This window comes from Gymnoscopelus microlampas (assembly GCF_963454915.1).
Source record: "Gymnoscopelus microlampas genome assembly, chromosome: 15".
In the NCBI taxonomy this organism is placed as follows: domain Eukaryota; kingdom Metazoa; phylum Chordata; class Actinopteri; order Myctophiformes; family Myctophidae; genus Gymnoscopelus; species Gymnoscopelus microlampas.
In genome coordinates, this window is record NC_139952.1 from 12,626,856 (window position 1) to 12,644,409 (window position 17,554).

General features: G+C 42.9%; 1 pseudogene across 1 annotated transcript; it reads left to right on the forward strand.

Moving 5' to 3' along the window:
- Positions 1-13,542: 13,542 nt before the first annotated feature.
- LOC311061654 (chemerin-like receptor 1) lies at positions 13,543-14,738 on the forward strand (annotated as a pseudogene). Its single transcript has one exon. The product of its transcript is annotated as a chemerin-like receptor 1 (transcript).
- The last annotated feature ends 2,816 nt before the right edge of the window (positions 14,739-17,554 follow it).

The window sequence follows — 17,554 nt, forward strand, 5'->3', positions numbered from 1 at the left end:
TTGTTCTCTCAATAGTAATACATGTGCACATGTGTGCGTGCGTGGTTGCGCGCGCGTGTGTGTGTGTGTGTGTGTGTGTGTGTGTGTGTGTGTGTGTGTGTGTGTGTGTGTGTGTGTGTGTGTGTGTGTGTGTGTGCGCGTGTGTGTGTTGGTGACGAGTGGCTGTGAACAAGGGGACAATCTGTTGGATGAGCTGCCCTTGGTTTGATGTTAGAAAGGGGGGGGGTATACATACGTGTGACGTGTGATTTCCGCTCGCCGGCGAGGATTTGTCTAAACCTTCATCTCCTAATGAGGCAGAGTGAACACTGCACATCTGTTTGAAGCTCTAGTAAATTATATTTACACATATAACACTTATACTGTGTGTGTGCGTGTGTGCGTGCGTGCGCTTGGGTATACTGTATAATGCCTGTGATCTTGCACGTGCGTGGCTGTGGTTTGTGAGCACCCTATCTACTATACTGTGTCCAAAATAATGGTAAATGGTGCATTTACATGAAGTTGTCACATAGAGCTGCATGCGCTCAATCCGCAAATCGTAATGTACTGTAGGTAATTAATGTATTTGTGCAAGATGACCCTGCTATGTAACATGTGTATATTACTTGTTTATGTTAAAATAGCTCAATACAAAATATAATGCTGTAAGTATTGGGCTGCATTTGCCCCTGCTTGTCATTAATGCATTAAAAAACAGATTGTCTTAGAATTTATTTATTCATTTTTTTTATCCCACCATTTTGCAACCCATGTTTTCACCCAGTGCCAATTGCTTATGTAATCATGGGCGCTACTCTCCCTCTGCCAGCCTGGGGAGAGCCCAGAACTGAGCTCATGCCTCCTTCAATGCATGAGGAGTGAGCAGGCCGCTTCTTATCACCTGTCAGGGGGGAGTTTCCCCGGTTAGACGTAGCGCGTGGAAGGAACGTTATTCCAACCAGTTACAGTGTTTGTGTGTAGGTACGTTGCATCTCATCAGCTCTCTCTCTACAATCCTGAGTGTTAATTTAACTCTGAGAGTGTACAAATGGAACCAAATGGACCTGTACAGGTCTGTAACGCTGTGGGTGTACCAAATGGAACCAAATGAGCCTGACAAAGCGAGATAACATGACAACAGACACACAGAAGGCAGAGAGGAAGTGAAGAAGGGAAGAAAGATGGAGGGAGAAGGAACAACAGGGGAGGATGAGTAGGAGAGGAGAGGGGTGGAAGATGAGGATCAATGGAGGTTTGGCCCTCGACAAAGTCTCAACCGAAGAACCTCGGTCTGAAAGGTTCTTTCTTGAACCAAAAAAATTATAATCTTCTATAGCAACACTCTGAAGAACCAGTTTCGGTTCCAGTTAGGCACCTTTATTTCTCTGTGTGTACCTTTCTGTGAGCTCTCTCTCCCTTCCTCTCTATCGTTAAACCCACGTATCACGGGGTAAACACCGCCCGCCTCCGCGCCATGGCTTAGGCTATATGCACAAATGACAAAAACAAGAAACAGTGGAAGAGGAGATGGACAATTGTCGCCCCCACTCCCAGGGCGTTGTGAAAACAAAGCAAAGCGTTGCTTGTATTTCCTTCAGAAGAGGAATACGGTAAATGGCTATGGTAGTTTTGTTAGTGTTTAGTCTTTTTTTTTAGACATTTTGCAATTATTTCATGTTATTATATATGTTACCTCTGCCAGTCTATACAGTGGTGGGTAAAGTACTCAACCCCAGCACATGAGTCTAAAGTATGTACTGTATAGTATACTCCTGGTCAAATTTTACTAACTACGACAAGTGAAAGTCAAATCTGTAGTGAAAGTACTGGAGTACTTTCTTTTAAAATTATTTATGTATTCAAAAGTACGTTTTCTTTTTCTTTATTATCATCAATGCATTACTGTATTGACATTTTGACCCACCCCCCCCAAATAAATAAATTAATAATAGTGAAAATAGCTGATCTAAAAGCTCACATTGCAATGAGCTTGTAGATATGCAATTTTCACTACATCTGAAATAGGACTGAAGGGGTTTATTCACAATGAGTGAAAGTCTTTCATTATCCAAAAACACAAATACTCAAGTAAATGTACTTTGTTACTGTCTACCACTGCTGCCATGCAGGTTTAAAAGTGAGAGACCCCCTAACGGTATACCACAGCTCCCCCTGGTGGAGAAAGGAGAAAGCCAGTCAACCACTGGGGAGGTTTGGACCTTTGCCTCAATTCACCTGCATTAAAATTCAATGGGCCCGTGACAACGAGCTCCTCAGGAACGCTTGACACATTTTTCAGAGCCCAAACTCACTCGTTTACCGAGGCAAAAAGCCATGCAGTAGAGGGTGACTGGTGAGTGGGAGCGTGATCCGCCGTCTTTCCAAAAAGGACATGGGGCCACCAAATGCATTGCCCTCAGTGTAGTGGCAGTTTATAGGCGTAATCATTTGTGAATATTAGAGAGTGAGTTTTGGCCGACAGTCAATGCGCATTAACCCTGTGAGATACTCTAAACGCCTACACGGTAGTAAACCGGTGTTAACATGAACTTTGGCAGCCCTGTTCTGGGGGCGAATATTTGGCGGAAGTAGCCAAACTACAATCAGAATCAGAATTAGCTTTATTGTCATATCACAGGTTTACAGAAGTAAAAGAGTGGGTGAAATTTGTTTTCGTGCATACATAGTTCCCATCGTATTGTTATTTCCATAGAAAAAAAAGAAAAGGAAGAAAAAGGGGGGGGAGATCAATCAAAGAAAACAAACAAATTATCTACATATTTACACATAGTACCTGAGATAAGATATAAGGTGCGTGAGCATAGCAGCAGATGTATACTGTACATGATATACTTATGGATGTTAGTTATGGTGCTAGAAAGCACAAAAAAAGACAAAAGTCAGTGGCATTGTACATGGGATTAAGTTGCAAAATGCTTGTGTCGACGGCATAATCCACATAAGGTCCATGAGGAAGAACACAGAAAAAAAGTCCAAGTCACTTGTCCCTGATGTAATCCACAGGTAGGTACAAGCTCACAACGCGGTGCGTTGCAACACGCTATTAGCCTGGAGATCTGATTTTCGACGAAGAGATTTGGTGTAGACTCAGGGAAAGAAGGCGCGGACCTTGAAGGCCTATAGAGCCCTGACCATGGTAAACTATAGTTTGGTCCCTCGTGACTCTATACCAGGGTCTGAAAATAGGCATCGACAAGCTCACAACGCGTTGCGCTGCAAGGTGTTGTGAGCTTGTCGATCGCCTGTTTTCAGCAAATGCCTTCCCCACAATACGGATGCTGGTGTATACGTGAATATATAAATATTTCATACCACAGAGAATGCTGGCTACTTCACAACGTGTCACTCCGCAAATAATTTTGAATTTAAAAAAGCTGCCAATATGACTTGCGCTTTAAAGTTCAAAAATGTTATTTGTTTTTCAAGATTATATATTTTTTGATGCTATCTTCAGTGTGTGTACAAACCTCCCTGCATTCTCATGTTCATCCACGTGCTCGTTGCACAAAACCCATGTAGATTTGCATTCATGACGCAGTCTTTATGGGCTTCAAGTTTATTGTCACTGTACACCCATTGTCAGTGTCAGACCAGTTCAACAGCATCACTGAACGACAGCTTTACTGGACTACTATAGAAGGATGATATACACAACTCACCTGAAGGACACTGCATTATTCTCTGACAAAGCCAGCTTTCCCCAGCCTTGGGGGTAGCTCTGCAGACGTGCACACACGCACGCACGCATGCATGCATGTACACGCACAAGCACACATGCACGCACGCCCATTTGATCTCCTGGGGAGATAGATAAGTGAGCAGCAGAGGGCTATGTGCTGGAGTATCCAGAGAGATGTCTCACCATGTCCCCACCCAGCATCATGCTCTTTACCTGGAAGTAAAGTGTTCCAGACCATACCAGGGCGTTTGGAGATACTGAAGATCGAATGGGATGTATCTTGAAACTCCTTCGCGCTTGATTCATTCCAGTCTATCCCGGAAGCCGTACGTACCACAGCCCCGAAGAGCGCTTCTGACTTTCTTTAAAAAAATCAAACCAGTTTCTACCTGGCATTTTCCACATGTCATTATTATGGCATTTTCCAGAAATCTTTTTTTTTTTTTTTTACTTGTTCAAGGATGCTGAAAATAGCCGACCTACAAGCTACCAACGGCAACGCATCACACTATGGTGTGTTGTGAGCTTACAGATTTTCGCTATTCATCGTATGACAAAGTTATACATTTTCTTCTACCAATGTTTTCCCTTGTATCAGCAGCTGCAGCCACTGGAGTAGTGTGGTGGTGTTTACCTGCAGAACCATATTGCCCTCTCACTGTATGTTGGGGTTTTCACTGTTTGTTTTGGTAGACAGGGACGTTTTGGGGCAGTGAAAACAAACAGTGAAAGCACCAAAATACAGTGAGAGTGTTTTTCGTCGTCGTTAGACCTTCATCAGGATAGACAGGTAAACTGAAGATAAACACCACCACACTACTACTACTACTACTATGAAATGATTGGTAAAAATATATATATATTGATTTGTTATGTAAATACAGAGCACAACGCGAGGTCTGCTCCGCAGTCGGAAAATAAACCGGTTATAGCACTTTCACTTGACACACCTGCCACTGGCTGGCGAGTCGTGGCGACATCACTTCGTGAAAAACGAACACACGGTCCAAACCGTCATCAAGTGCTGGGATAACACATGTTTTCCTACCCGCCGAGTTGGTTCAAGACGGTGTTTATATCTGCTCTCCTTCTCTCCCAGGAACGCTGTTTGTTTTGGCCAGAGGAGGCTCCATCCCACAGCTTCTGTCGCTGCCATTATCCCTTCCACTTTTAGTTTGTGTTTGTTTACGTATGTGTTATTCTTTCTTTCACAGCCAGCTAAAACAGGGTGGTTCCCAAACAAGGACCCCCACATACAGTATACCATAACCTTTGGCTTTGCCCCCGTATTGTGAAATGGCTTAAGACAATTACGTAAAACACTAGACAGTAGGAGTTTGATATATATATATATATATATATATATATATATATATATATATATATATATATATATATATATATATATATATATATATATATATATATATATATATATATATATATACATCCAAGGGTTCTTTCTTTATTTCTATCATTGTATGTATTACTATAAATGGCAGTTATAGACGGATTTCCGCGCGACGTCATCACAGAGCAGAATGCGCAATCTGCGCATGCCTGGGGGAAAGGCGCGTTCGAAAATACAGCCCTGAGCGGCAGTGAGCGCACTGGCCAATACAAATTAATAGGCAAGTGTGCTCCGGTGCGTAATTTCCAAACGCACCCATAGGCTTCCCCCTCCTCTGCGCGGTCATATTCCTCTCAATGTTTACTAACAGGAAACCTGTCTATATGGCAGTCCCACTGACTCCTGCTCATCCAGCTCAGGGCCTACGTGGGAGGAGACCTGGTTGAGGAGGAGGTGACCATCCATCAGACCATGGACCAATCAGGAGGACGCCTGGCCATTATAAAAGAGCTGTCAACAGCTGTGCACATTGGCAGTGTGTAACATGCGATCAGTGCGGTTACCTACTGAATGTATCAAAAGTCAATACTCTGGGGCACTAAAAGTTTGGGCACCCCCTCCGTCCGTATCATGTATAAGCTTGTCAGTTGCACCCTGTTTTGAATGAGCTTGCTAAAGTAGCATTGAGTAAAAGATAAGTGTTAAAAGTATCATGCACACAACTCTTGTGTCTTTGTGTTGGACCAACAGTGCCTGCTTTTTGTACCTGTCCTGTTTTCTTCAGTTTATATTAGGGAAGTTAGTTTAGATTAGGGATTTAATGTAATTTTCATTTGGTAGAGGTTAGGTTAGATAGGGGTTAAAAAGAGTAGGTTAGTTTCTTATCTTTGTTTATTGACTTGCACTGGGGTCACTTTCAAAGTTTGTATAATTTAAGTTATTTGTCACATATTTGTATATATTCTGTTTCATTTTCTGTCAGCTCAACAAAAAAAGGGTCAAAACCAATAAAGCTCATTTTCACTCACCAACTGTATGTCACAATCCTTCATCCCTAGACTAAGGATCGTAACAATATATATATATCATTTTGGAAACATTTTGACAATAATGACATTCCCCAAATAGTGACGCCAGGTTGAAAGTTACTTCACAATATTCTTATGAATATGTGATATATATATACTTTTTTTTTTTATCTATCCTTTCCAATTGGTCCCCCTGCGCCCTCCACTGAGGTATAAAAAAAAGAAGAATGGGGAAAAAAAACTGTGTGTGGGGGGTGAATAGAGAAATGACAAAACAAGAGCTGGCCTCCTCCTCTTCTGTGTCAGCCTAGCAACGCTGAGAATCTAAACAAGCTTGTGTAATACGTTGGCCAGGGTAGCCGGCGAGAAAACCGAGCGTCGTCTCCTCTGCTCTGCTCTGCCATGGCTGGCATTACTTTTTTACAAGCAAGCAAGGCTCATTACAGAACCATATGCTTGGTAATGCAGGAAGCAGTGGGTGAATCCCTTGTATGAGCTGGGATGCTTGAATTATTAAATACACCGGCGAGGGCTTGATTCGGATGGCAGGCAGCCCAGTCCTTCCTCTCTCTCACACTCCTCTATGCACACGCACACACACACAACACACACAACACACACAACACACACACAGAGGCACGGGGGGAAAAAGAACTTCAAACACCTTTCCCGTGCATTTAGTGTAATGAACAATGCCTTAATTGAGATTGGCTAATTACCCAATTTCAAGATAATTAATATGATCCTAATTAGCATATGTAAATGGGAACGTTGCATAATTGAGGATCCCTGTTTTGAATTAAGAGCGGCTCTAAAGTGAACCCGCACGTGAAAAGGTACAAAGCAGCCATTAAGAGTTCGCCCGCCGCGTTAACGTGGGCGATCAGTCAAACGAGCACTGACAGAACGCTCGGAGTCGCGCAGGTGTTTCTGAAACGTCGTGAAATGCTGGTGGCTTGTTGCTGATGTGTTTGGTTTTTTTTGGGGGGTGGGGTGTGTGGGGGAGTGTCGCTAACTACAAGTCATTATGAACCTTATCACTTTTGTGCCACTACTTAAAAGACAGGGCAACAGATCATTTTAGAGTCAATCTGTCCTCTCAGTGCAAACTGGATTGTAGCTCCCAAACAAATGTATTAAAACGACAACGTTTTGACCGTTTAGGTCTTCATCAGGCAAATCAAGCCTGATGAAGACCTAAACTGTTTTAAGACATAAAGCGTTTAAGCATTTGAAGGCATGGCTTGGAACAAATCATGTTAAATGTTGGATATTCAAAGAATGTGAAACTTATGTTAAAATGTGGCAATCCCATAAACAATAAATATGTTTTATAAATGTTGGGAAAAGGTATTTGAACAGCTAAATCTGCCCCGCTCCCAACATTCAGTTGTGACTTCACTATAAACTAGAAAAAGTGCTCCTCGGAGCACAGGTCTCCGCCAGGTCAGGTAGGTTATTGTGGGCCAGCAATGTTGATGGAATATGACGAATCAGACAGATCCATCTTGATCACATGACTATAGAGATAATGTGTACAGATTTGTGTGATGATTGGACAAAATCTGAGTATAAAATCGGAGTAATTGTTTTTTTTTCTTTTAAAAAATCAGCCTCCTGGTGGCACTATAACAGGGCAATGTTAAAAGAGTGGCATTTGTTCCTCAACATAGTGCGAATGTGCGAGAAAAGTTTCACGGCAATCGAATGCTGCGTTCATGATTTGAGGCATTTTGTTCAAAACGGGCCACTCCATGACACAGTATGCGTTCCCGGATTGAATGGGTTAATTTATTTAAAAAAAACACAAACATTTAAACCATGGAGAGATGGGAGGTTTGTGCCCGACAGCAACAAAATGGTTTAAGTGGAGTTTCAGTGAGAGTGAAGAATAAAAAGCAGAAGTGATACGTACGTCCAGTACTTTTGTAAGTCCACACACAGCTGAGCCGTAGCTGCGTGTCCTTGAAGCTGTGGACTTACAAAAGCCCCTCCTGCAGCCAAGATGTAGTTGTCACCTGAGAAGGTCTAGATGTCACCCTGGGCAGACACGTATGTCACTTGATAATAAGGGGGCGGCAGCGGCTCAGGAGGTAGAGCGGCCGCTTGGGAATCGATCCCCGGCTCCCCTTGTGTTGTTAGTGTCGAAGTGTCCTTGAGCAAGACACCGAACCGCTATACCCGGTGAGCAGGCTGGTGCCTTGCATGGTCGCCTCTGCCGTCAATGTGTGTGTGTGTGTGTGTGTGTGTGTGTGTGTGTGTGTGTGTGTGTGTGTGTGTGTGTGTGTGTGTGTGTGTGTGTGTGTGTGTGTGTGTGTGTGTGTGTGTGTGTGTGTGTGTGTGTGTGTGAGAAAGGGTGAAAGGGTTTTTTGATTGATTGAATATTTTATTAGGCAAAAGAATGTAAAACAACACATTTACATTTAAAATACTTTGTCTAACAGGTCCGTTCATAATGTAATGTAATGGGTGAATGTAATGCACATTGTAAAGCACTTTATTTACAGTCCAATGGAAAAAACATAAAGAAATGCCATGCTACACTACTGTATGTCATCCAATGTAAAGCCATTTTTTAAAAATGCCACGCTACACTATGATGCACATGGCATCCATATGTTTGCAAAATGTTCAAAAACCTTCAAAAATAGCAGATCTAGATACACAGTATCTTCGCTGCGCAACACCTTTGTACGACGAAGTATAAAACAGGCCTATAGGGTACGGTCACACCTAACTTTGATTCTGCCTATGTGGCGGGTGGGGGGACAGGGGGACAGGGGGAGGGGGAGGGCTACAGCACACATTCCGGGACAGTGACAGCGGTTTGTACCTGCTGCTTGCCTAGCGCTGGGTGAGCGTGACCTCTCCCTCACTGGTGGAATGACATGTTGTCCTCCCGGCAGAGTTAATATTGATCCGGTAGCAAGTGGCAGTTGACTGAGGGCGCCCGCGGGCCAGCGGTAATGGGACGGCCAGGGGGTGGCGGGCGCCAGGGGCCAGCGCTGCACCTGCTGCACCCAGCTGGTACACACATCTCACCCAGGACCCCACAATGCATGGCTGGCTGCCTGGACGGATGCCTGGCTGACTGACACCCATGCTGGGCCACACACACAAACACACATACGCACGCGCACGCACACATGCACACGCGTACACTCACATGCCACACAAACACAGATGCACACCAGGGACAGACTCTCTCTCTCTCGCTCTCTTTCTATGTCTTTCTGTCTCTCTCTTTCCATCCCACTCCCCCCCCCCCCCCCCTCTCTCTCTCTCTCTCTCTCTCTCTCTCTCTCTCTCTCTCTCTCTCTCTCTCTCTCCAGACTCGGTGGCATCAGCACTGTCAGGACATTGTCCTCCACGTTGGATCCAATCAGCAGCGCTGTCAGTCACCCAGCCACACACTCACACACTCACTCACACACATACACACACACACATACACACTCACACACACACACACACACACACACACTCGCGCGTGTGCGCGTGCAGGTCGTCACCGCAGCCTTCTGCCTTGGCAGAAGGGGACCATGCTGTCCTTCCAGTGTGATTTCCTCTTCCCTTCCCCGCCTGCCATCCCTGCACTCCCATGGCCCTGTCAGCCTTGCCCCCTTCTCTGCTGTCAGCCGCCATATGGCTGCCCCCCCCCCCCCCCTCTCTCTCCCTACCGCCAACCCCCCCCCCCCCCCATCCTCATTGCATCGTCTCCTACACCAGTGACTCCCAACCTGTGGAGCGGGGCCCGCCGTGAGGACACAGTCATACTTACTCACTCATTCATTCACTCCTCACTACAAATTCAAAAAAAGGAATTTGTAGTGGAAGGAAGCCATCCTTTTGATAGTAGTGGGCCAATGTATGTATGTATGTTTTTTTTTTTTTTTTTTTTTACATATGTGTACATATGTTACATTATCAATAAAGATGTCAAAGGATATAGCAAGTGGCCCTCCAAATAAATGGCAATATAATACAGAGTTTTATTAAAAAAGTGACGTTGAGTGCCAGAGATCTCACCGCTTGTAGCTTGTAGCGCTATGTTTTTTACAGCTGCAGACTCCACGACGAGCACCGGATTGTAAACAATATATGCGTGCACAATGGTGGATGGTCCTGGCTAACGCCTGGAACAATAACATCTCTCACGCGAGTCACCATGGCGGAGTGATCTCGGATCGAAAATGACTCGTTTTCCCCACTGTAAAAAGTTAAAGTTGTACAGTGCAAATTTCAAAAAAACGATTTTTAGCAGCCTCTGCTGGTCATTACCGTCACTGCAGGCCGTTCGTTTATTACTGCGTTACCCAGAATTCCATTCGTTTTCACCGGAAGACGGAAGTGTTTCAAAAAGCGTTCTTTTAATTGTTTTATACGATCTGTGGATCGTTTCTCTTAGCCAGTGGAGCTTTAGTTACCGTGAGCTGTGTTTTCTTTTGCTGTTGTTTTTCGTTCTTCAAATCATACAATCTCTTAAAATCAGCGTGAGTTTCCTTTTTGTTAATAGCGCGGTAGTTCCTGGCCAAACAGGAAACCGGCGCGGTAGTTCCTGGCCAAACAGGAAACCGGTGCATTTCCGCTTCCATTTTCCGGCCAGATGACGTCATTTTCGCGGGAAAGTCAACCCCGACAGCGTTCAATAGAAAATATATAGATAAAAGGCTTTCGGGGGTGAAATTCATGGAGTGGGTGTTGTGAAACATTTGCCACTCACAAAAGATATACAATTTAACTTTAGTTTTATTGAAAAAGTTACCTAGTACTTTAAGGAAATATGGAGTTTTTTTGCAAGGAGATAGAATGGGAGCGGACGGGAGCCAGGTTTTTTGGCACGGTGATCCATCTGTCCATTCCTTCTCAGAGTCACCGTCGGTGATTCCAGAGCTGCGCTAGCCCCCCCCCCCCCCCCCCCCCTTGTGGAAAAAAACTGAGAAAAACGGAGATTCCTGGTTTTGGCACCTAAGCGCTAAAAATGTAAAGCACACAATGTGTTAATATTAAAAAGGGAATATATATATATATATATATTTATATATTTACATATTTCTTCTTTGAAACCTTGAAAATGTGTTTTCATTGTGATACAGATAAATAAAGAAAGTATATGTTAGTTCCATTCATTCAAGCCGGAACACAATAGATTGATTAATAGTTTGAATAAACATGCTCTTGAAAATGCACGTGGGCTGCGAACGCTTTTGAGTTTTATTTTGAGTGGGCCCTGATCCAGAAAAGTTTGGGAACCAGTGTCCTCCACGAGCCTTGGGCGCGTGCTGTGTGTGCACACCTATTTGTTGTATTTGATACTGTATGTGACTCACTGTCTCAAGTACAGTACTTGAGTACGTGTACTTTCCAGCACTGTCTTCAACACACCTGTCAATGGATCACCAAGGCCCTGACAGGAAGGAAGCAATTTGTGAGGCCGGGCGGCCATCTGTCCGACCCCATGTCCGTCAGAGCGGGCGTCCCACAGGGCCACGTCCTCTCACCCCTCTTGTACTCGCGCTGCACGAATGACTGCGCCTCCGCAGACACATCTGACAAAACCCTGAAATTCATGGACGTCATGAACATGCCGCTACACCACTGATTCTCAACTCCCCATTTTGATATGCACCAGGCCACGGACCCCCATTTGATGCCATGTTTTATCTCTGCAGTGGTGGAAAAAGTACTCAGATATTTTACTTAAGTAAAAGTAGCAATACCACAATATACAAATACTGTTACAACTAAAAGGCCTGTGTTCAAAATGTCACTTGAGTAAAGGGTTTTCAAAATATTATCTAAATATACTTTTAAGTGCTAAAAGTAAAAGTACTCAAATGGTTGAAAATAGTAGATCTACAAGCTTGTGGTACAGTGGTACGGGTTAGCGATTTTGCCAGCCATAGAGGTGCTATGCATGTAAACAATTGCTGGTGAAAAGCTGCTGCAAATATGTAATAGTAAAATAATTGCTATTGCTACTTAACCATTCAATCTGGGAAAGCATCGGTGTCATTTTAGAATCTATGCATCTTATAATCATGGTATTACATGTTTAGGTTATTTACAGAGGAAACCTTTTGTCTAACATCTTGAAAACAGAAGTACATCTTCTGTAATGTATAGTCACTATGTTGTCACTGCCAGTAACAATAGAGAACATATATATTATAGTCTGGGCTATGCCCACCATTTTTCAAAAAGTAAGGGTCAATAATAAGAGAATCATCTGTTTGTAGAATGCTTTGGTTCTATACAGGTATAGGCTAAATTTGAAATGTGTGTTTCTATAGGGTGTATACAGTACCTTCCCAAAAATCACTATGATAATTATTCCCCCTAGATGGTAAATTTGAGGTCCTAGCTTACGGACTACATGAACTGGGGGTGGAACATGTGTGATGTTCGATTTGTCCCACTTACTGTAGGTCCAAAAATGAATGAATGAATGAATTAGCAATTCTGCAAGCCATAGAGGTGCTTTGTATGTAAACAACTGTTGTGAAAAAGCACCAGCTGCAAAGGTGATATTCATGTATGTAATGGTAAAGTAAAAGTTATCCTATGTATTACACACACTAAATGATGTTTATTGAATATCATAATACATTTCCTTAGAATCTGTGTACTGTATGTAAACATGGTATTTACAGTGGAAACCTTTGTGTAAAGGCCAGTCCACACCAATGATTATACAACAGGTAGTTCCGACCAAGCAATCTGATTGGTTGAAATAGCTTTCTAGCCGTGCTTCAAACCAGCATCATAGCACGGGCCTAATCACATTAATAAATCACTCCGCACTGCAGTCCAGTCCGCACCTGATTACACCATATATGGCACAGCTGTGCTGTGAAGTCACGCTGTCCCACGGTAGGAAAACAAACAGACAGTAGCCTGACCCACCGCCGCCACCGGAGAACAAACAGCTATGCAAAATGGACTATGTTGTTAATTTGGTGGATTTACGGTTGATCAATGGTTAGAAGGTTATAAATATCCTCCTGTGTAAAGTAAAATTACTCCCATTTCGTTAACAGTCCAGTAGGCTATATGCTCCGTCGTACGACCGTGTCACGCGGCCAAAATAGCCGATCTACAAGTTCACAACGCGTCGCCATCGCGTGGGTGTGCGACGGTAGGCCTACTACAGTATGATTAACCTCGCATCACCAGTCTTTCCACCTCGGAGGAAAGCCTGGTCTGCGTTACTAAAGACCCATATGATCCGGTCTAGGCCACGCCTACTGAAAAAAAAATGAAAAAATAATCCTATTTCCGGATTGTCGCGATCCGGTTTTGCGGTGCCGCTTTGTTTTGGTTCCCCAATCCCTATTTAAATGGAATAGAATTTCCCCGTGGGATAATACGGATAATACAGACGCTAAACAGTCTCCTACAGGATAATAATACATGCAGGTAGAAATTAAGACATGGTGTGATAAAACAAAGCATGTGCCTTTTCTTTTAGGATAATTGAGATGATAACCAAAACCAATGAAACCCTGCAGCTGAATTCGTCTGATCACTTTGACTACGATTATGAAGAACCTCCACCATATATACCAAATATCTATGCCAAGGCTGAACTCGAAAAATCTGTCAAGATCGTGTCCATCGTCATTTACAGCCTGGTCGTTGTGCTCGGCGTGCTGGGGAATGGAGTTGTCATCTGGGTGACAGGCTTCAAAATGGAGAAAACCATCAACACCGTTTGGTACCTCAACCTCACTGTGGCCGACTTCCTCTTCACAGCATTCCTGCCCCTGAGAATCACAGAAAGAGCTCTGGACGACCACTGGCCTTTTGGCAGTTTCATGTGCAAACTGAACACCACCGTTCTCTTCCTGAACATGTATGCCAGTGTCTACTGTCTGATGGTCATCAGTATTTACAGATGTGTATGTGTGGTGTGGCCAGTGTGGGCCCAGAACCACCGCAGCATCAGAAAGGCGTCTTGTGTGAGTCTGGGTGTCTGGGTACTGGCCTTGGCTCTAAGCTCCCATAACTTTATCTTTAAGGACACAATCTCCTTCCCTGATAAGGACATCACCACGTGCGTCTACAAATTTGAACGCCCACAGTGTTTCAGTTGATTATTTTTCTAACTCGGGCCATAATCATAACTCGCTTCCTCATGGGATTCGTTGTCCCTTTCATCGTCATCGTCTCCTGCTATTCTGTCATCATCTACCGGCTCAGGAGGAATCGCTCTCTGGCCAGCCAATCAGGTCGCCCCTTCAAAATCATAGCAGCTGTTATCACCACATTTTTTCTGTGCTGGGCCCCCTATCACATCCTGCAACTAAGTCGTTTCATAATGCCGGCAGGTCACAGTGAAACACCTCGTATTTTAGCACAGGTGGTCATCATAGTTTTCTGCCTGGCATATATCAGCAGCTGCCTGAACCCGCTGTTGCACGTGTTCATGGGTCAGGATTTCAAGAATGAAGTTCGCAGGTCTGTCCTAAAAGTGCTGGAGAACGCTTTCACTGAAGAGCTGCCTCAGACCAACACTTCCACAAACCCAGGGACCACCAGTCAAGAGATTGCCTTGTCTGAGGCACAGGTATAGGGTTATCTTTGGATTAATTTTAACATGCACAAAAACTGTTTATTTCTCTCAGCACATTCTCCAAGATTGAAACGATGATGAAAGATGTCCAAAATAATATGTTGAAGTTATAGTTTTTAAAAACAATATTGTTTGGAGATTCTTTGACTTTGACATCTTTAAGGATTTTTTTCTACCTGCTCTACCCCCTCCTTTTATTTCTTCCCCCTTTCTGAAAAAAAATTATTAAAATGCTGGTGCTTATGCACACATTTATTTGACCTACATCTTTACAACTGTAAACCAGTGATGTGACAATAAAGCTGATTCTTCATTCTCTTGATTCAGGTGTGAGTGTGTAATTGTACACAATCACAAAACACATTTAATTTTATGTTTGTTTGTGTCAGGAATATGATGATGATGCACACTATGCATTTTGCTTATTATTTACAAAATGGTTTAATGATCATATTTATAAGGCCTACACCATATTCTAAATACTGGAAATGTGCACTCCTCTGAGTGCAGATCTCCAGAGCATGACTGACACAGAGCTTTTTCACATGGGTTATAGAGCCACCAGGAGGCCGATTTGTGCAAAACCCATTTACTCCTACAGATTTTATCCAAACGTTATGCAAATCGGTACACAGTATCTCTATAGTCATGTGATCAACACAGACCTGTCGATTTTCCATATTCCATCCTCATTGGCTAAGGTTGGCTTCCAAAGTTAGCAGGATTGGTCCGTTTTGAACAAAATGCCTGAAATCATGAACGCAGCTTGCGATTTCCGTAAAATTTCACACGCATATTCCCACTAAGCCGAGAAAGAAATGGCACCCTTTTCACATTGGTTATAGAGCCACCACTAATTTAGCAAAACACATTATTGGAACAAAATGCCTCATATCATGAATGCAGTGTCCGATTGCTGTGAAAGGCCTAAGAAGAAATTACACCCTTTTCACATTGGCCTATCATAGCGCCACCAGGAGGCCACAATAACCTTACCTGGCGGAGACCTGTGCTCCGAGGAGCACTTTTTCTAGTTGTTCGTGTTTTGTTTTTGTCTTTTTAAAAACATGGTATCTTTTCATCTGGTTTTGATGAGAAAGACATGTGACTAACAGATTCAGTTATTTAAAAACCTGTGGCCTAAACCAGCGGCTGATACAGGAACCAAATGACACAAACTGAACCTGTTGACAGGAAGCTTGATGAGAAAGAGGCAGAGAAAGATGAAGGAAATAATTATGTACATCGAAATATAGTCTAAATATTATTTACTTACTATTGTAAGTAAGTACACATACTGTACAATACAGCTGGGAGCATCAGCTGTTTATATCCCATATCCCAGAGGGACTGCATTGGAATTGGTAGTTGGTTGTCTAGCAACAGCTGGTTGAGTTGGATGAGTTTAGGAAAGGTTTGGAAAATCCTGCACAACTAAAATACTATACGTTCTCAACATGCACAGATAGTCTGGTGGTTCACAACCTGCACCGCTAGTTGCTTACCTAACTATTGATTATTATGCATCACAAGCTCTTGTTAATACTTTACATTGGTTCAATATTTATTTAAAAAAAGGGTTAGGGTATAACCTCTTGAATTTTCACTTTAAAAAGTTTTAAAAATAGCACAAACAACAGATCTAGTCTGTTTTATAACTTGTGTGTGACACTGCAGTATGACAAAGTAGGGAATTAATATACAAAATATTTTTAGATATGAAGATAGCATGTTTCTGCCTGACAGCAACGATAGGACACCTCCCACAGTGAGCTCCTCACTGACCACAGTTTGAACAAGACAGTTGTCTGGCTGACGTCTCTTCAACACTTTGAAACAGGTATATTTTCTTTTCTTTATTTCTCTCCTTATCTAAACAGTCTATTAATGATTGTTATCAGAATATAGAGCTATTTAACACTAGGTTACCTTTTATTAAGAGTTGGTAAATGTCAATGGTTGAAATGTTTCATCAGCTGTATTTAGTAAGGAGCATACTGTCATTATCGTGAAAAATCAATCAGATTCACTGATTATCATGTAAGAAACCTTAGCAGACGATTCAAAATATGAACACAGACTGTTGACATATGGTAAACATGCACATGGCTTGCTCTAAGGATTGCTGATCTATAAGTGTGGGACCGCTCTTTTTGTGGGTTAGTATAAATCAGATGTGCATTCGGAAATGTGTTTGGTTTGACGTGGGAATGTATTAAAACTGACGTGGGTTATCCTTTTAGAAATGTCAGTTAGTCAGTCAATCTTGCTTGGTTCTCCTCAGTAGCTTAAGCAATTGCTCTGCACTTGCACATGGCCATTGATCATTATCATATGCACACCGTGAGGAAGCCCTTGTTCGTCACAATCAGGCCTGGAATTTCGTCATTTTAGGGGCAGGTTCACTTGGCCTTTAGTGTTGTCCATTTTTGAGGGCACAAAGGCCAAATGCCAGGGCAGGAAGGCCATCAAATAAAACAAGATTTTAGTCCATGGAAATAATTACTTGAATTTAAAGGTTAAGGATTTTAAATTGAATATGTATATCTGCAGTGAAATAAAACATCATTTACAATCTGATCCATGCACAGCCCTGCACCAATCATTGTTACTGGGTTGGTTTAAAGATGGGGACCCAGAGGAGTTAAGAATTCAGAATCACAACAAAATACACTGGTGTCTACATGACAAGAAAGACATTAAGGCCACTGTGCAGCGCCAGCACGCAGGTGTAATTTAGCAAAACACATTTTTGGAACAAAATGCCTCAAATCATGAATGCAGTGTCCGATTGCTGTGAAAGGCCTAAGAAGAAATGGCACCCTTTTCACATTGGCTTATAGCGCCACCAGGAGGCCACAATAACCTACCTGACCTGGCGGAGACCTGTGCTCCGAGGAGCACTTTTTCTAGTTTTT